The following is a 19,787-nucleotide window of genomic DNA, read 5'->3' as shown; positions in this document are numbered from 1 at the left end:
CCTTGTTGACGTGTTCATGCGTGCTGTTTCCTGCATGAGCGAAACTGGTTGCTACCACGCGAACTTTTAAACTATAACCCAAATAATACTGTAATGAAACAGCAATTTCCTTTAGGCTGCCACCACCTTTTTTTACCCGGTCCGGTCGTCGTCCCGAAATTCCACACAAATACCCACACACCAAATACAATAAATAACTTTCCTTTATTCTTTACAGCAAAATAGATATAATTCATATAAGATACCAGGTTTACGTGAGTGCCGGTAAAATCATGGTTACGCTGTCTAACCTACGAATCACCAAGCCAGCAACTTGCGCCACCTACCATCACACAGTGTTGCACACCCCTAGGAGGCCTAAAGATCGAATAGTTTAGACTTTAATACACTTCATTATTAGGCATAAACACTCATCCCAATTCAATAACACCATCACAGCAAACAAACACTCTAAGAGGAGCAGTTACTGAGCTCAATAGGGAAAACATGCCCAATAAGCCACCCACACTCCTCACCAAACACTGGTAAAAAGAATAATCAAAACAACCCTCCCTAATTTCCCCATACACACACACACACACTCTCTCTCTCGCTCTCTCTCTCTCTCTCGTCCTGAATGCCCACCAAAAACACACAAAAAAAACCATACACCGCACACAAGGTCTTCCTGTACGTCCCTCGCCGGTCATTCCATCCAAAAGTCCGTCCAGCAAGCCCCAAACATCCTTTATTCTAGCTTGAATGTTCCCCAGCTTCTCTGCCCCTGGAATCTAACATTTCTCCTCTGCCATCTCAACAAAGTCCTCTCTCCTTAAAACTTTCCCAGGTGTCCATCATCCAACCAAATCAAGCCCCTGATAATTCTCTCCACCACTAAACACTGATCCCAAACCGCTGATCCCAATCCCGTGTCACCACAATACTTAGAATTAGAATTAAGCAATCGGAAAAATCTTGGCAAGCTTAATAGTCTCCTGATAATCTTCCAAACCACGACGGATTAATCGCCTCCGCCCCCGGAGTTTTTCCTTGCTAAACGTAAGTACAGTAAAACCGGTCTAAATCGACACTCGCGGGACCAGCTTAAAAGTGACGACTTAGAGAATTGACGAGATACACCTAAGTCGACACTTTGTCTATCTCGCCGTTTTGTCGACTAGTAAATATAACTCGCCGTTTTGCCGACTTATAAAATCGACACTTCGGCGACTTATGTCTATCTCGCCGTTTTGCCGACTAGTAAATATAACACCATACCTCTACTACACCGCACTATACACGCGAGACTTAAGACCAGGGAGCGACTAGTGCGATAGGTGGGGATTCCCCGTTTCTACATTGCCGTGGTGACAAGCAGGCGGTGTGAAGCAGGCGGCGGGAATGCAGCGATTGGGGTGTCGACTTACAGGTAGGAAAATCCATTCATTTGTGTTCTTCGGGACCGGGATTTAGGTGACGACTAAGGGAATTTGACGACTTACAAGCGGCGAGGTACACAATGAATTTTAAAGGAAACATCATTAGGTAAAATCGGGACTTTTGCTTGAGCGTCGACTTAGGCACATTGACGAGTTACAAGACGGCGACTTAGACCAGTTTTACTGTATATCACTATGGCTCCTGTCGTTTGCTCCGAGTGCAGTATGTTTAGTTATTCTTCTCCCGTCATTAGCGGTACGTTTGTCTGCGATAAGTGTAAGCTAGTTGCCAGGCTGACGGAGAAGATCGCAGACTTAGAGAGACGCATCCGGACGTTACGGGAGATTCAGGAGAGTGAGAGTTTTATTGACGCAGTGTTGGCGGCTCCGGATATGTCCGCTATAGTGAGCCAGTCTCCCCCCGCTCCGACAGCAGGGCCTTCGCAGCAAGGCGAGTGGGTGACGACCCACTCAGTGAAACACCCACTGAGCCACCTGCTGAAAGCGCTCTGGTAATCGGCGATTCTATGCTACAACCCCTGGCATAAATTATGGAATCACCAGTCTTGGAGGATGTTCATTCAGTTGTTTGATTTTCTAGAAAAAAAGCAGATCACAGACAAGACACAAAACTAAGTGAATTTCAAATGGCAACTTTCTAGCTTTAGAAAACATTAAAGGAAATCAAGAAAACAACTAGTTATTCAGTAAACGTCTCCTTTTTTAGACCAAGCAGAGGGAAATAATTATGGAATCATTCAATTCCAAGGAAAATAATATGGAATCACCCTGTCAATTTCCTTCCCCACCTGCACCAGATCATCTTGTTAATCTGTAGTTAAAAAGGAGTGATCACCCCTTGAGAGCTGTTGCACCAAGTGGACTGACATGTATCATGGCTCCAACACGAGAGATGTCAATTGAAACAAAGGAGAGGATAATCAAAGTCCTTAAAGAGGACAAATCATCACGTGATGTTGCAAAAGATGTAGGTTGTTCCCAGTCAGTGGTGTCTAAAATCTGGACCAAGTACAAACAGCATGGGAAGGTTGTTAAAGGCAAGCATACTGGTAGACCAAGGAAGACATCAAAGCGTCAAGACAGAAAACTTAAGGCAATATGTCTTGACAACAGAAAATGCACAACAAAACAAATGGGGAACAAATGGAAAGAAACTGGAGTGAACGTCTGTGACCGAACTAGAAATCGCCTAAAGGAAATGGGATTCACATACAGAAAAGCTAAACGTAAACCACAATTAACACCTAAACATAAAAGAACAAGGTTACAGTGGGCTAAGGAAAAGCAATCTTGGACTGTGGATGACTGGATGAAATTCATATTCAGTGATGAATCGCATATCTGCATTGGGCAAGGTGATGATGCTGGAACTTTCATTTGGTGCTGTTCCAATGAGATTTATGAAGACAACTGCCTGAAGAAAACATGCAAATTTCCTCAGTCATTGATGATATGGGGCTGCATGTCAGGTAAAGGCATTGGGGAGATGGCAATCATTACATCTTCAATAAATGCACAAGTTTATATTGACATTTTGGACACTTTTCTTATTCCATCAATTGAAAGGATGTTTGGGGATGATGACATCATTTTTCAAGATGATAATGCATCTTGTCATAGAGCAAAAACTGTAAAGAAATTCCTTGAAGAAAGACACATAAGGTCAATGTCATGGCCTGCAAATAGCCCGGATCTCAATCCAATTGAAAATCTGTGGTGGAAGTTGAAGAAAATGGTTCATGTCAAAGCTCCAACCTGCAAAACTGATCTGGCAACTGCAATTAGAGACAGTTGGAGCCAGATTGATGATGAGTACTGTTTGTCACTCATTAAGTCCATGCCTCAGAGACTGCGAGCCGCTATAAAAGCCAGAGGTGGTGCAACAAAGTACTAGGGGTGTGTTGCGGTCTTTTTTGGTTTGTTTATTTTCAATGATTCCATAATTTTTTCCTTGGAATTAAGTGATTCCATATTTTTTTCCCTTTGCTTGGTCTAAAAAAGGCAACTCTTACTGACTAAATATGTTTCTTTCTTGATTTCTTTTAATGTTTCGTAAAGCTGGAAAGTTGCCATTTGACCTTAACTTAGTTTTGTGTCTTGTCTGTGATCTGCTTTTTGTCTAAAAAATAAAACAACTGAATGAACATCCTCCAAGACTGGTGATTCCATAATTTATGCCAGGGGTTGTAAGAAACGTGAGAGTAGCGACCAGCGGCCGGAGTTAATTGTCTCCCTGGTGCCAGAGTGACCGACATCTTATCAAACTTAAAAGTGCTGGCTAAGAGTAAACGTAAGTATTCGCATATTGTTATCCACGTCGGCACTAATGATGTCCGATTGAGGCAATCGGAGATCACTAAAGCAAATTTCATAAAGGTGTGCAGCCTTGCGAAGAAGATGTCCGCGTCAGTAACATGCTCTGGCCCCATCCCTGCTAGACGTGGCGACGAAATGTACAGCAGATTATCGTCGCTGCATCGCTGGCTGTCGGAATGGTGCCCGATAAATGGTGTGCGTTATATAGACCATTGGCGGACGTTCTGGGGTAGGCCTTGGCTTTTGAAGAGGGACGGTATTCACCCCTCGTGGGCTGGTGCCGATCTCCTGTCAAAAAGCATAGCTCACAGTCTTCAGGCAGATTGCTGACTAACCAGAGCCAAGCCAAGGGGGCAGGCAAAACGGTTTAACCGACCGCCTGCTAGTCGCTTAGAGTCGTCACCCAGGGTTCATATTATTGAGACTGTGTCTGTTCCCCGCGGTTTTAATCATGGGGGTTCATTACACCGTAGTGCGTGTCTTAAAAACCTATTAATTAAATTAGACCTATTTCACCTCTGGATAGTAGGTGTAATGTAAACCTAAAACTTGGACTCCTGAACATTAGATCGCTGGCTCCTAAGACATTGCTCGTAAATGAAATCATTACTGATTTTAATCTTGGTGCCCTATGTCTTGCTGAGACTTGGCTTAAACCGAACGAGTTCTTGGCACTAAATGAATCCACTCCAACTGAATATAGCTATAAGCATAATCCTCGACCCAATCGCAAAGGTGATGGGGTTGCTGCAATATTTAAGACCGACCTAGGAGTGCGTGAAAATAGTGGTTATAGCTTTAGTACGTTTGAATTTATTATTCTAAGTCTTGCTAGCACATCTAAGTGTAGCTCTACACCTCCAATCACCATTGCTATTGTGTATAGACCGCCAGGCCCCTATAACAATTTCCTTAAGGAATTTGCAGATTTCTTAACAAACTTGGTGGTTACTACCGACAAGGCCTTGATTGTTGGTGATTTTAATATTCATATGGAAAATGAAAGTGATCCATTAACAAAAGCATTTACTACCATTCTTGACTCTGCCGGTGTACATCAGAATGTAATTGGGCCAACTCATGCCTGTAACCACACCCTAGACCTGATTCTTAGTCATGGTGTCCTGGTAGAACACATATCAATTATCCCTCAGAATCCTCTACTTTCAGATCATTACCTTTTAACATTTCAAATACAACATAACCCCCCTAAGGCCCCAGGTCAGAGGTACAATACTAGACGTTCCATAGCCTCATTATCCGCTGCAACTTTTCTGGATCAGCTCCCACAGTCCTTTAACCTTACCTCTGAAGCGTCAAGTGTAAATGAACTTGAACAGGTAACTGTGAACATGGTGGAATCATTTCGTTCCACTCTTGATCATGTAGCACCACTCAAGAAAATAAAACATAGAGATAAGAAACCTGCCCCCTGGTACTCTAACCGTACACGGGAACTTAAACAAGCTTCACGAAAGCTAGAACGCAAATGGCGGTCAACAAAACTAGAAGTTTTTAGATCTGCCTGGAAAGAGAACCTATCTAAGTATAGACAGGCACTAATGACTGCTAGGTCTATGTATCTCTTTAAACTAATAGAAAATAACAAAACCAATCCTAAATTCCTGTTTGAATCTGTATCTAGGTTAACAAAGAATCATTCAATGTTAAACTCACAAGTCCCAGAAGCTCTTAGGAGTGATGCCTTTATTACGTTTTTTAATAATAAAATAACCACGATTAGACATACCATCACGAGCACGCCCACGGCTGCACACAACCACCAATCTTCTGCTAGTGCTAGTGTTATTAGTACTAATGATAACACCTTTGAATGTTTCACTCCTGTAGTGCAGACAGAACTCCTTAAGTTAATTTCCTCTTGCAAACCCACTACTAGCCTTGTTGACCCAATACCCACCAATCTACTTAAGGAAATCGCACCACTGATTAGCACTACATTTTTAAACTTGTTAAACTCATCTCTTAGGCTTGGATATGTTCCTAAATCTTTTAAAATGGCTGTTATTAGACCTATCCTAAAGAAACCAAATCTTGAATCTAGTGACTTAGGAAACTATAGACCCATCTCAAATCTTCCCTTCATTTCTAAAATTCTGGAGAAAGTTGTTGCTCACCAGCTGTCTTCCTTCAAAATAATAATGCTAACGAGCTATATCAGTCTGGTTTCAGGCCCAATCATAGCACAGAAACAGCCTTAGTCAAAGTGATAAACGACTTGCTTATGGCTTCCGACTGTGGCTGTATATCGCTATTATTCTTACTGGATCTAACTGCAGCATTCGATACTGTAGACCATAATATTCTTTTGGACCGGCTGGAAACATTGATTGGCATTAAAGGGACAGCACTCCTGTGGTTTCGTTCGTATTTAACTGATCATTACCAGTTTGTCCATGTAAACAATGAGTCATCCATAGCCACTAAAGTAAGATATGGTGTCCCGCAGGGATCAGTGTTGGGCCCACTACTGTTCAATCTATATATGCTACCACTTGGTAACATCATTAGAAATTACAGTGTTAATTTTCATTGTTATGCTGATGATACACAATTGTATCTATCTGTCAAACCTAGTGACGCATCCCAGCTCTCTTCTTTAGCTGACTGTCTGCTAGACATCCATTGTTGGATGGCAAGGAATTTCCTCATGTTAAATACAGAAAAAACTGAGGTTCTTTTAATCGGTCCTAAGCATGCTCGCAATAAGTTTGTAAACCCCAACCCTAGTGGCCTCCCTACTCAATTTAAAACAGTGGTCAGAAATCTTGGTGTCCTGGTAGACTCCAACCTCTGCTTCAGTGCTCACATAAATAGCATTACCAGCACGGCATTTTACCATCTAGGGAACATAGCCAAGCTTCGGAAGATGCTTTCCTTTCAAGATGCAGAAAAACTAATACATGCCTTTATAACTTCCAGATTGGACTACTGTAATGCCCTCCTTTCGGGTTGTCCATCTGGATCCCTACATAAACTTCAGTTAGTACAAAATGCAGCTGCCAGAGTTCTCACAAAAACTAAAAAATTTGATCACATTAGCCCTATCCTGTCCTCCCTGCACTGGCTACCAGTCAAGTCTAGGATTGACTACAAATTACTGCTATTAACCTACAAAGCTCTGAATGGCCTTGCACCACAGTATCTTAATGATCTTCTGGTTCCTTACAACCCTTCTCGCCTGCTTCGATCACAAGGAGCAAGATATCCTATTAGTTCCTAAAGTAGACAGGGCTGCGGCAGGCTGCAGAGCATTCTCTTGGTCTCCCGGGGGATGTGCGGGATTCAGGCACACTCTCGCTTTTCAAGTCTAGATTAAAAACGCACTTGTATAGTTTAGCGTATAGGAAACCTAGTTCTGGTTCCAGCTAGTCGCTCACTCCCAGTCAGACTAACAGTATGAGGTGAAGAGCTGGGTGGGGATCGGTGTCATTGGCTTTGGATAAACTGATGCGTCAGTGCTGTCACTCTAGCTTAAACTAGAGTGCTGATGTTCAGGGAGTCCCCATGCCTGTGTTCCGCCTGTCTCTCCCTCTTTCTCATGCTGCTATAGCCAGATCTGCCGGAGCCTAGATGAATATTGCACTCGAACATTTTGCTTGCATTGCCTCTGGTTTCCTCAGCTCTGGCTAATACACTATTTTCTTACTTCCTCCTTCACCCCTTCTGGGGTTTGCTGCCTGGAGAACCATGTCATCGAAGAATTTATGCCTCTGCTGCCTGCAAGACTACTACCTCCACCTCCGGCAACTACCCTACAACCTGCCTGCCCTTGGCGCACGCGATGAGTCTCCATCCTTCCCTGCGGCTGTGCCACTGTTGATCTTGCAATCATGCATCAAGCACCCCGTGCCTGCACCGGTCGGCCGCTGCAGTGAGACTGATATTTCAACCCCTGTATTAGCTTAGTCATATCATCTTGTTTTGTTTGACTCATCTGCCGGCCCATGGAGGATGGGCTCCCCCTTTGGGTCTGGTTCCTCCCAAGGTTTCTTCCTCTTAGGGAGTTTTTCCTTGCCACCATTGCCTTTGGCTTACTCACTGGGGGGTCCTTACATGGCAGAAATGTAAAGCGCATTTTGACAATGTAATGTTGTGATAATGCGCTATATAAATAAAATTGCATTGCAATTGCATGAAGGCATATCAGCAGGTGATTGCCTGAACCTTGCTCTGCCTCTACATCAAAAACGTTATCAGAGTTCGATTAATATGTAACCCGCAGCTGAGGGATAGGCAGGCAGAGATAGTAGTCTCTGTGCCGGCTGTATCCTATGCTGGTAGCAGTTGGTACACAACCTTTTATTCTTCATCACACACTCATTACACTCTTAAGTCCAGGGACCAGCTTGGAAAGTCTCTCTTTTATCACACACAAATGACAGGCATCAAAATGTTGTGTGTTCTGCACTTGCTCTGTGTGGAGCATGAAGCATTTTTAACCATATACTGGGGAAAATGACCTGAAACTTGGACATGGACAAAAGGACTCAAACCTATCTCCTTTCTTTTGAGGTTGTTTGGTGTTTTCTATGGATTTTTTCCAGAAAGCAGGCCAACGAGCAAGCAGACCTTAGGCCTTAGATAAGAGCCAGTAGCCAGAAGGCAGTACTGGCTTATAAGCCCATCTGAACTATGCACATGACCTGCCCTACTGGATTATGTCTGTTTCCCTACCTGTCAGATTGCAGGGAATTTCCTGCACTTGTGTTCAACTGAACAGTTGTCGTGTGGCTGATGGGGTGGGGGACATTTCATGAGGGGGACGGCGTACAAGGATAATGTGAAGCATGTGTCTTCACAGTTCTACAGACACATGGACTGTCAAGCAGCCCGGGCATACACTCTGACCTCTGTGACCTGGCGTGAAGTGGAGTGGCAAAAAAGGTAAACCGGGAGCTCTGTTGGCTGGTTGGTTTGTGAATTCCAGTCCCAATACTTATTCCATTACTGTGTTGCTATCCTCACTGTGACTGCACAGGTGGAAAGTTAAAGTCCAGAGAGTACAAATCTAAACCAAGATTTTGTTTCAACCAGCCAGTTCAGTAGTCTATTAATGTGACTCTCTGTGCTCCACTGATTGGTTAAAACAAAATCCTGATCTGGATTTGTACATTGTGTACCTGAAGTTTTGACTTGAATTTAGTGCTGGTCAAGATTTCTTCCTTTATGCAGATCAATAATTAAGTTCAGGCATTTGGAAAAGTTTTTAAAATTAAAATTTAGATTTAGTGAGGAAAGGGATTTTCTCTCTGTGTTTGTGACCATGGCTCATTTACTTTGACGATTTCTTTCACGTTTTATCAGGTTGTAAATACCATGTGATGTCTAATCTTTTTTACATTAAGAACAAAATGTCCCTTTGATATTGGTAAACCGCTTCAGAAACCTTGGAGAGCCGGATGGGCACAAGTATGTCAAAGTGTGGAAAGAATGTGTGGGAAGAGAGAGAAGTGAAACGCCTGATGTGTTTTCACTGGCCTATGCAGTGAAAGGTGGACCCACAGCTACACAGCGTTGCTGGATTAGCTGAGCAAAGTGGGACCTGCTCAATGGTTAACTGGAATTGTAAACAAGCAGAGGACAGAGCATGATGGGAAGCTGTGCCAACATTCAAGATGATACTACAATGGTTCACAAACGTCCAAGACACTCATTTATCCTGGTAACTATAAATGCTGATGAAAGGTAATATGGTGTGTAACAGTACCATGTGTGTTCAGGCCCCTTTGGCCTTGAATTTCTCCAAGAAATTCTGATTTGACAATGGCATGAAATTAGACACTAAGGGAAAGGCGGTGGCATTAGGAGAGGAAGTGTGGGAGATGACGGTGCTGTAACTAAAGGAAATGTGGTGAAAATAAGGGCACGGCTAGTCTTTGCTGGGTTCTGCCCTCTATGGCTTCAATCTCTCAGCCTCAAGCCTCATCACAACGTTTTAATCTGTTTTTGTAGCAACATCTTAAATTTACCCCCAAAAAAGGTTTAGGATTGATTGGAAAGTACTGTATATGTTCAACTGATAGAATTGCATATAACTGCTCAGTGATTCATCACTGCATGGCTTGTTAGACCCCCGACTGACTGGGTCAATGCTTAATTGACTTAATGGAGATCTGGCACAGACTCGAGAAGCTCTCTTTCTGTCCCGGAACCAGGTCACTCTGATCTGAGATCCTGCTCTGCAGGCTTCATTAGGCATGTAATTCATTAGGTATACGTCTGTTTGGATATATGTACAGCATATAAATACCCACATTTATTTGTGTATATGTGCATTCAATTTTCCTTTCAGTTGCCATTATTTGAATCTGTCTTGAGGTTGTTGTGTTGATTATGTATGAGGTTTAAAATTTGCGTTCTTTCCTCAGTCATGACTGTTCACCCCTGCTTCATCGTGTCCTGGAGGCTGTGAGTTATCTGTGGCCAGTCCCAGCTGGCATACAGCATTGCATGCTTGTCACCCTGATTATCACAGTTCGGCAGGGGCACCAGTTGCTACTACCATTTACTGGGTCACAACTGCTGTCCTGGACTGACACCAAAAATGGGCAGTGCTATAGACTCATGCTGTAGACTCATGGTGTTTCAATGACACTTTTTCACATATGTGCTCATTCCCCTGACTGATTTTTACCTGATCCCAGGTAAGTTGAGTGTTTGTTAATGTTGGCCACATCTTTTTTTGAATCTGCATAAATGCAGAGACATGTTAGTGTTTGCGTGAGGCCGCTGCCTCTGCCCGTGTTCAGCCTCTTCGTTCATATGCATGTGTGAAATGGCATGGTGCCTTTTTTTGCACTGGGGGCTGAATGACAGAGAGCTAGGGGGAGCTGATTGTCATTCAAGGGGAGGGGGGCATTTCTCAGCACAGAAAGGAACGGGGTATTCAGGGCAGCTAAACAGCACAACAAGGACAACATCTTTTTTCTTCTTCTCTCAGCATTCCTCCTTCATTCATCCGTGCGTTCATTTGTTTGTTGCATGAAGGTCCCCCTTAGTGGCAAAATCCCTAATTAAAAATGCAAAATGGACACCGCTTTGGACCTCAGTTGATGTCCGCTGAGGGGGGCCACAGTGCCACCTTTCAGTGTGGCTCTCCCTGGATGCCTGAGTGACCATGCATATGAACCATGCATGTGCTCCTGCCCAGTGAGACAAACATCCTCACTGAAGGAACTTTTATGAAAAATAGCACTGAGACTCACACACTTGTGAAAGTACTGTGAAGCGATTTTAAGCCTGGCTGATGAGGCTTGAAACCTCAGGAGAATGCTGATTTGCTATACCAGTAGACAAGAATGAGATTTACATGGTGAAAAAGACATTTTTGGATGGATTGCTGTAGTTTCTGTCTTGGCTGTGAGGGCTGGTTGGGACCATCAGATTGTAACGCTGATAATATGTAGGGCTCTGGCTTCAACTGGGCTTTGACAGGGGAGCTGACTACTTATAAGGCAGCTTTTACCTCAGCATGGTATTCTGAATTCCAGTGATTCAGTGATTTTTCTTCCTGGTGTGTTTGGTCCATTTTGGCCTATTCTGTGCCACTTCACGCTGGTCCTGCTTACGTTTCCCCATCATCCAGCTGTTATTTTCCCACGGGAGCAAATGAGGCTAAGTACCTGTCCCTAGGGAGTGTCAGTGCTTGTCCTGCTCGGTATTCATCCCCCTTTCCTGAGATAGAGTGTCTAGATGCAGCTGGGCCTTTGCTCAGGGGAACTGTTCTCTTGGTGCTGGACTGGAATCGTCTGTCTCACTGAAACCTGGTAAAGTCTGGGCACTTCACTGCTGAACACGATGAATATTTAATCCCGGGGAGTTAATATGGAGATGCCTGCATCTTAATTTACTGGCACTGGGGCTCTGGGCTTCCATGTTGTGGGATAGATGTTTGAATTGCAGTACATAGACCATTTGTAGGAATCCACTTTGTATTCCCACCAGGGGTGATAACCCCCCCCCCTCACCACCACCACCACACACACACTTATCCTATAGAAAAGATGAGATGTTATGCACGTTTTGTTAGTTCGAAGAGTACTATTTATAGATAAAGAGAATCATCATTCTTCATTATTCTTTTTCTTGGTGGTTCCGGCAAACGATCACCAATCTGTCAGATTAGCCGGATAACCTTAACAAGTTGTGTACAGCAAAACAGTTTGGACTGGCTTTGGACTGATCCACGTCTCATCATCATCGGATGTGTGTGCGTCACTGGCTTGGGAGTTTGGGGACAGAGTGTGTCATGATCTGTGTGTGCAAGTGATTAGTGGAGAGCGATTCGCTCGTCACTGTAAGCAAAGAAAAGCCTTCATTGAGAGCCAACAGTCCTTTTAACGGGCTTGTGCCAAATGCTGATTGCCTCACACTCCAAACATACCCACGGGGTTCAAACCAGCGGCCATGACAACAATTGGCATGTGAGGCAAGGTGTGCTGCGGAGGAGGTGTGGAGTTCAGGTGAGAACTTACCATTAGCATGCTGGTATCAGGTGCTAACACAGGAGCTCCATTTCACAAATTGGGTATTTTTTCAGGGGTGTTACATGGAAATGGTATGCTTTGTTTTGATGCAAATCATTTCAGCCCTTCACTGATTTATATTGTTTACACTACTCTTTCACTTTTATTCATAACTTAACTTTTAATTGAGGTCAATTATCCTTAAATTGCTTGCAGGCAGGAATTACTTTCATTCATTAGTTCAGTTCAGCAATTCAGTGTGTGGGGGACATAGCCAAGCAACCTAAAAGTTACTGGTTTAAGTCCCAGGATGGGTCTCTGATGTAGTATTATTAAGCAGAGTATTTAACCTGAGAGACTCCAATAAATTATCCTGTAGTGGAATTTGAAGTCATTTCAGATAAAAGCAATTACATGAACAATTACTGTAAGGATAACAATGAAGCAGGTGAAAGATTATGTGGCAATGTACCTTCAGGTACAGTCTACACAGGAAAACTAAAAAGTGACTCATCTCGCCCTGAAACACCTCTTGTCATTTTAGCACCAGTTCTTTGTATTTGTGAGGTCATGAGTCGTATACTCACATATCAACAGAGAAAGTTGAAAAAAAGCTGACATATTCAGCATTGATATTTTTAACAATTCTTTTGGTTTTTGCAGTGTCCTCATTACATACACTCAGTTAGATCCCCCTGAGCTCTCTCTCTTTCTGGTTAAGTTGATCAATCACACCCCGCCTTGAAGCTGGAGCTGTTCAGGTTATCAATGGCACCCCGAGCGAAAACTAAGCAAAGGCATGCATTACATCTGCACAGCAACAGTTTCAAAAACCTTTGTGTTTACAGCCATCAAAGTGCTTGTCGCTGCTTGAAGCTGTCCAGTGAGTGAGTAAATTGCCTTGCAAAAGCACAATACATGCAATGCAGGTACAAAGGCAGCCCTGGGGCTCCTGAGAAAACCTAGCAAGCAGCTCCTGATGTTTCTGCGCCTTGTTCCCATAGTCCCTGCCTGTGCTCCTGAATGGGTCCATTTCAGACCCCACTTCAGTAGCTCACTGGCTGTTGTGTTTACCAGACACCATCAAAAAACGTGGTGAAACACAAAAGCAGAAGAGCCTTTACAGAATGGTACATTTTAAAAAAGTCTCTTGGTGGAAGCTCTGCCACACAGCAGAGGGAGGTTAGGCTGTGCCTCACCTGCCTCTAATCCTGGCTGCATAAACACCTCCTTTACCTCATTATAGTCAGTGAGTGGTTATATGAAGTAGGAAGCTGCAATTCCTCCCTTTGTCCCATAACCAGCAGAGAAACGGACGTGTTTAAATATAGAGCTGGAGAAAAAGAGAGCAGAGTGAAAAAAGAATGAAATTAGAGGCTTCCTAAACAAACAACATTTTACGTTCAATGGAAATGGGGAACTTATTTCCCTTGGGTGTACCTGGTCACCTGATACAGGTGTGTCTTCAGTTTGGCCCGAAGCAAAGAAGAGGGAGATTGATAACAGATGCTTTGTTTATAAAGAGCTGACATCTGCTAAATTTGCTAGAATACTTAGGATGCATCTAAAATCGTGTACTTGCACAGCAGGTACTGAATTTCGGCAGATGCCTGGTACTTGACCATTAATGCAGTATGTAACGTCGTCCTACTGTATGTATGCATGAGAACACACACTGTGGTTGCCATCTTGATATGATCTGACTTGGATGTTTACCAATGATATAGTTAAACCCCTGTGAAAGTTAGAAACTGTTGACACCTTCCAAGAAAAAATACTTACTCAAGTCAACATGTTTTTTATTAAAATTTTTACAGAGATGGCATTTCCTCCATCTTTTAAAAAATAATTACAGAGGAAGCAATGCTCTTTGATACTGGAGTGGCCTTATGGAATAGCATAATGTCCATCAGTTGCACACTTCAGAATTTTGCAGAATGCAGTATGTCATACTGGCACCGTTTGCCATCTGCCTAAACTGAACTGAGGATTGAACTGTATTTCACCTACTACATAGCAAACAAGTATGTAAGTTGGGACACATCCAAAATATACATAACAGAAGAGAAACCCGTGCAATAAAATAAAATCTATTTGCTAAAATGTATTAAGAATGCTTGGTGCCCCATCTTGGGTTATGCCCTGCCTTGCACCCATAGTTACTGGGATAGGCTTCAGACCTTCAGACAAATGGGTGGGAAAACTGGATGGATGGATGCAGGAAATGCAGAATTTAAGTGTGGGTTCCTCTTACTTTTAAAAAAAAATTATTGAAAAAGGCTGCTTGGTTAGAAATACAGGTTTGTATGTACAAGAAAAACATTAGTCAAGCAAGAATATGGCTGCTGCACTTAAACAGCGATGATTTAGACGCCCCCATGTCATTGGTACTCCAGACTTCATGTCCCATTTCTCAAGTGAAGGAAAAAAAAAAGTTTTTTGATTAAAAAGACATTGTGCTCCGCCGGAGTCAATATGAGTAGATGAAGGTTATATTACAGTTATGGTGTGTCTCTTTCCTCTTATACTCTATCTTGCCAATAATACTGCTTCTTCCACATAACCTTGAACATTATTTATAGAAGATGATTTACTTGAAACAGTGTCTCCATGTCCCAGATGACTGTTAGGGTTTTTTTTGGACCACCTTCTTTGACTCCACCCTCTCCTTCAGCACCACTTGTCTCCCTATGTGACCTGAGATTGAATTATTGATCCGCGGAGGGAGCAGCCACATAAATGGCCACCGCGGCACACATACAAGCCCCCCCCCCACCTGCCAGAAACAGCCCAGCAGCCAGGAGTGCATTCTCTGACCAGCCCTTCCCCCAGTTCCGCAGCTCTGTAGTTTTCTGCTGCCAAGCTGCTTGCCTCTGACGAAGGTCAGGGAGATTGGCGTGGATGCAGATCAGGCTGCTTCGGCTTGTTCTCAGGCTCTGTCATTCACACAGCTGACCCAGACACTCAGAGTCTTCCCTTCTGCCCCCTTTCCTATCACAGAGGCAGCTGTGTTCCCCAAATGTTAGAGAGAGAGAAAGAGAGAGAACACAGCATGGATCATAATGGTGCATTTATCTCAGGCACCTGCTTTTGGAGCTGTGCTACAACTGTGCTGTCATTACTGTCGAAATGAGGTAGGGGAGATCTATCTCCGCCTGTAATACAATCAAACACACTGCCAGTACAGTCGTAAGAGCAATTGGCCTCTAACAGGCATGTGGGAAATTGATCATTCATTTGCTACTGTTGCAGACTGAATTAAAAGCACACACTGTATCTGACTTTTAGGCATAATACAGAGAACATATTTATGTAGTGTATTTTTAATTGTATCCATTCACTCTTTACCAAGTGAACTTTTTTTTGTGATATTTGTGCCAGATCCTCTTCAGGACCTTGACAACTTCCTTGGTATTTTAACAGGCAAAGATCCTTCTGAACACATGAATCAGTTACCTGGACATTATGACCGTGATGTAAAATATGGCTGCCCCCGTGGAGAACAGTGAAAAAGGAGCCAGTGGGCTAATTTAAACAAATTGGAATGACAAGCCCACAGAAATATTTTGCTGTTTGTCTCAAACTGCATAAGCACTTGATGTTACTGTCCTGACAGCGACATGTTACATGCCAGTCTAACCCAGTCGAAACACAATTTAACAATCAAGAACAATCAAGGGTGATTTGCGTATCTGTGTGTGCAAAGGCTACTTGGAAAGTCGATGGTAAATGTTTTGTTGCAGGTACTAGATATGTTTGTTAATATTTGTTAAAAGTGTCATTTGAGGTGCAATTTTACAATATGTTCATGTTCATTTTCATTTTGAACTGTAAGAATTGCATGCAGGTACTCATAATATTATGGTTAAGACTACAGATTTAAAACTTTTACAGAGATTTGTCATGGGTTGTTCCCTGGCTTGTGCCTGTAGCCTCCGAGATAGACTCCAGATCCCCGTGACTCCAAATAGGACAAGCAGTTACAGAAAATGGATGGATGGATGACCTTCAACACAATACTTAACTGTTTCATAAAATCAAATATCTTTCAACTCTTTCAATATAAATGAATAAATGGAAAGTATTCTTTTAATAGCCTAGGATCAAAATAAACTTAATATGTTACCGAAATGGCTTGTTTTATTGATACAACCACTTCTTGTTTAGAAACTACCTGTTAGCGACCATTTGCATTTTCCAACCCATGTGCACATTTATGACTCAATTCTGCATGCCTGTCAACAACACACACTGGAGTGAGAGAGTACAAAATGTTGTTAAAAAAGTCCATTTCATGAATTATAAAGGAAATTGAATATGGAAGGCTGAAGTCATGAGCACAGTCCTGGCCACGGCAACATTACTGTGATTTAGGGTTGCAACAAGTAATCGATTGAAATCGATTATTAAAATAGTTGGCAACTATTAATCGAAAAAGTAATCGACAGATTAATTGATTATCAAAATAATCATTAGTTGTAGCCCTACTGTGATTTTCACTTAGCAACTGTCAGGGTCTGTAGCGTCTTCCCCATTAGGTCAGCAGGCATTGTTGGCCATTCTGCATTTCCCTTCTGCCGTTACTAGTCTTCCCTAATGTGTTTTTCCTGTTCCCCAGACTGCTGCACAACGTAGTGGGTCATGGGTTCAGGGTTAGCACATCCCAGTCTTGCATGTTCTGGATTTTGTTTGACTTTTGTTCCCCACTGTTTGCAATTTTGGGTTTTGGTTTTCCTAGTATTTTCTGTCAGGTCTCCTATCTATGGTCCACCCTCCCTGTATTAGGATTTGTTTTTTGTACTTGTATTTTGTATCAGTCTTGTATTTCCAGTGTTTTATTAGTGTTTTGTAGTTTAACTTTCTCAGTTCTGTGAGCTCTCCCAGTTCTTAAGTTTCACCTGTTGCTTGTATTGTGTTCTGTTTTGATTGGTTGTTAAGTTAAAACTTTTCTCCTGTGTCCTCATTAGCTCAGTCTAGTTTGTGTACATATTTATCTTAGGTCACTTTCCCAGTTGGTCATTGTGTTAGTTTGTGGCAGAATGTGTTGTGTTGATGCTTTGTTTGGGTTTTCTAGTTTTGCTCCCCGTGTTGCTCTTTTCCCTTTATTGTTACCTTTTTAGATATTTTTGTAGTTAGTTCTTGTTTTCCCTCATTTGTTCACTTTCTGCCTTCCCCAGTATTCAGTTCCCTAAACCCCTTTGTCCTGTGAGCCACCAGTGGATTGTCACCTTCTTTTCCTGCCTGCACCATGCCACGCCGTCATGACAAGGAACTATTTTGTTTAATGACATGGACGTTGGAATGGAACTTGGTTGCTAAACGAGGATTATGGTTGTGTGTATGTATAGTGGCCAACATAGTAAGTATGCTTTTCTGGGTCTGATATAGGTCTTAATAGGAACTGGAGCACATCATCTCACAGGTTGCACTTGTTGTGAGTGGATATACAGTCTGAACAGCGCCCACCTGTCAGCAGTGACGTATGACAGAGGTGGTGGGGGGAGGGGTGATTGGGCTCTGATTAAAGTGTCAGAGTGAGAAATGAGCCAAACAGAAAGGTCAGGCTATGAGGCGGCTTGGGGACAGGGCTGGCCTCAGATGGGGGGGCTGCCATCAGCTTTCCTATTAAGGTCAAGCTCTGTCTGTTCAGCTTGTACGCATTGATCATGGTCCCTCTTCCTCTGTCGACCAGTAAATCAGCCACAGGGTTGACATCTGAGCATCTGAACCTATAAGTACAGACCCGAGGAAGGGTTAGGTAAACTATTAATATAACATGAATCAAAGAAGATTGAATGATTGGCTACTGAAGTCCAGTGAGAATGAATAAAAAATCAGGACGTTCTCTGTAACAGCAAGCATTGAGACACAAATACTGGACCTCCAGTGTATCTCTTCTGCTTTCATCTCCATGACCACATTTAAAGACGCTTATGAGGGACACATGTGTTTCTACGACAGCTGCCCAGCATTCATTGGGTTATGTCACAGAGAGTGGATAACTCATTTTGAGGCAGGGGCAGACCCAATGGGTTGGGATACTTTAGCCTGTAAATGTTTAGTGTATCTACAAAAATAATGAATGCACGAATTAATACTTATTTTGTTTTGGGGGTTTTAAACCTGGCCTCCAGTGCATAACTGAATACACTGTAAAGGTTCACTAAGAGGACATCAGGTTACCTAAGCTATCACATACACACGATTCAGATTTTAAACAGCTAAAGATTCCAGAGAAGCATCTGCTGGTGTTGGCAGGAAGAGAGCCGTCGAGTCCGGGAGTCACAGGGCCATGGGGTGGGTTTGCTTGGCAGCCGCACTGTTGCTTCCTTCTCCGATGTGAGCCTGTAATTTAGTGCTCCCCGGGTCCATCTCATGGGGACTGAGCTTTGAGAGACAAGATGAGACCCAGCCAACTTCCTGCTAGACGACAAGAATCACAAGCTGCATCCTGATATATTACTTCAGACAAAACCTGTATGCCAGTGTAGCCAACCTTGGAACAGCCCTATGCTCTGTGCAGCTCTTCTATCAAGGTTGGGCCCAGATAACAGCAACACTGTTCCCGCAGGGTCTTAAAAAGTCTAAAATTCAGAAAGTTAAATTTAAGGCCTAAAAATGTCTTTAAAATGCCCATATTTCCATCCTAGGTCTTAAATTTAATTTACCCAAGTCTTAATATTCTTACCTCTGTTCCTTCCCAAATAGCGTTGTGCGCAGAAAATAAAATAGTAAAACGCTGTAAAACTAATCCGTTGGTTGTGTTTTCTGGTCTGCACCGGTGTCTGCGTGGTAATAAAACTACAAATCCCATTGCGTGATCACTGCAGCTAGGCAAACAGTTTGAGAAGGGCAAACTGCAGAACGTGCATTTTCAGCCACTGACGTCAGGTGCACTCTCAGCCACAACGGGAAGTGCAGGGGAATCAAGCGCTAACTTAGTTCTTTTTTTTTTTTCTTCAAGATTTTTATTTCAAAATGAATTAAGAATTACATCAATTTCAAAAGAACTTGTTTGAGGAAAAAAAAGGCTTACATTTAGAACCTTTACAACATGACAATAAAATAAAATAAACTAAAAAAAAAAAAACTTTACAGGGGTTGACATCTTAACATAATGGTCCACGCATAATTGATACACTGGACTGTAAAAAAAGCAAGAGACTCAGACATTATTTCATACAGCTCATTTATAGACTGGTTATTTTCCAATAGCACTTTTAGAGATGTTTTATATTGTTTAATTTCATTTTTAAAATAGTTTATGTTAGGCTTACCGTTTGTCCATTTATTCTTATGTATATGGTATTTTCCCATTACTAAAATAATGTTCACCATTTTGGATATCTTTTTTGGCAGACCATCCATGTATATCAACACTTTAAATTTGTTATAGCAAACATCATTAATCCCAATATTTAACCATAGATAAAAAAAAACCCATTATGATTGGACAAGAGAAGAAAAGGTGTTCAATTGTTTCACGTTCAGTCATACAAAAGACACACTGGTTAACTTCAAAATTGAATCTTTTCCTTGAGTT

At 42.5% G+C, this 19,787-nt stretch overlaps 1 long non-coding RNA gene across 3 annotated transcripts; it reads left to right on the top strand.

The window, feature by feature from the left end:
• Positions 1 to 1,089: 1,089 nt before the first annotated feature.
• On the top strand, positions 1,090 to 16,474 carry LOC111835169 (uncharacterized). Of its 3 annotated transcripts, none has more exons than XR_011991986.1 (4): positions 1,090 to 1,408; positions 8,581 to 8,663; positions 15,245 to 15,378; positions 15,668 to 16,474. It is a non-coding gene; the product is annotated as an uncharacterized lncRNA (long non-coding RNA). The 3 variants fall into 3 exon arrangements; XR_002836177.2 differs by lacking the exon at positions 1,090 to 1,408 and adding an exon at positions 4,702 to 7,650; XR_002836176.1 differs by lacking the exon at positions 1,090 to 1,408 and having other exon boundaries at positions 8,499 to 8,663.
• Positions 16,475 to 19,787: the final 3,313 nt, after the last annotated feature.

Source organism: Paramormyrops kingsleyae, chromosome 6 (assembly GCF_048594095.1).
Source record: "Paramormyrops kingsleyae isolate MSU_618 chromosome 6, PKINGS_0.4, whole genome shotgun sequence".
Taxonomy (NCBI): Eukaryota; Metazoa; Chordata; class Actinopteri; order Osteoglossiformes; family Mormyridae; genus Paramormyrops; species Paramormyrops kingsleyae.
Note: the sequence above shows the minus strand (reverse complement) of the source record. Positions and strands in the feature narration are given on the sequence as shown.